At 33.4% G+C, this 1,050-nt stretch overlaps 1 protein-coding gene across 3 annotated transcripts in view; it reads left to right on the top strand.

The window, feature by feature from the left end:
* The window catches only part of HMGCLL1 (3-hydroxymethyl-3-methylglutaryl-CoA lyase-like 1), a 173,760-nt gene that overhangs the window by 168,509 nt on the left and 4,201 nt on the right, over positions 1-1,050 (top strand). The gene's annotated exons all lie outside the window — the stretch shown is intronic.

The following is a 1,050-nucleotide window of genomic DNA, read 5'->3' as shown; positions in this document are numbered from 1 at the left end:
GCCTTGACAAAATCAAATTTCTCAAACCAAAGCAAATGTTAGTACCCTGAAAATAACTTTGTAATAAAAAAGAAATCATGAAAGTCATTTACAAGTGTCATTTTACAAAATGTTTTTCTTCATCATTCCTAAAGGGAGAAGTAAACTACAAAAAGAATGGTGCTTTAAACACTTCTAGAGAGAAATAGTTAGCTATATTAATGTCTCTAACTTCTAAAATGATAATTATTGTTATGAAAAGCCCCCATAAGTATTTATACTTGTATATTCTAAGAAAATAACAGATTTCCATAAATACTAAAAACTAAAGGAAGACTGAGTATGTTCAATTTTAAGCCCACATGTTTCTAGTCCATGTTGAGGGAGGACATAGGAGGTTATGAAATGCTACATAAGGGCAAATTTGTGGTTAATCCACCTAATGTTCTGCCTTCTCCTTTGACAGCAAAAGTGCTGAGTGGAGACTTCGATAGTGACCTTTCATTACACCAAGGCTGAAAGCATGCCCTGCACTTGGCCTTCGTACCCAACTGCATATCTGTCATCCATGGATTTACCTAAGCCTTTGTTGATCCTATTTATACTTTCAGACAGTACAACCTCTCAGGAAAACAAGTTCCAGATGTGTACTAAATACTGCTTCATTTTATTTGACTTGCAACTACCTCCTTCAACATCATACCAATAATAGTGTTTCTTCTGACCTTCGTTAAAAATAATACACACATATATATATATATGCATTCACCTTTCCTACAATCCTTATGGATTTATCAAATTTGTTTATATAGTAAAGAGGATTTTTTTTCTGTCAGTTATTATCTATAAACTCCTCCAAAGCATTACCGTTTGATTGTCCTCTACCGATATTTTGTTGACTGGTTTCTAGTTCCATTATTGCCCGTAGGCTTTAGGTACCAGCCTAAATTACACTGAGTTATTCAGGTGTGTCAAGCCTATGCTATTATACAAGGGTAAGATTCAAGATATGTTTTAATAAGGCATAAAAATCTAAAATGCTGACTACATGATTCATGAAAAAAAATGTTG

The sequence above is a fragment of the Propithecus coquereli genome, unplaced genomic scaffold (genome assembly GCF_000956105.1).
Source record: "Propithecus coquereli isolate 6110/MARCELLA unplaced genomic scaffold, Pcoq_1.0 Scaffold292, whole genome shotgun sequence".
Taxonomy (NCBI): Eukaryota; Metazoa; Chordata; class Mammalia; order Primates; family Indriidae; genus Propithecus; species Propithecus coquereli.
The sequence above is the reverse complement of the archived record's forward strand: the minus strand, read 5'-3'. Positions and strand labels throughout refer to the sequence as shown.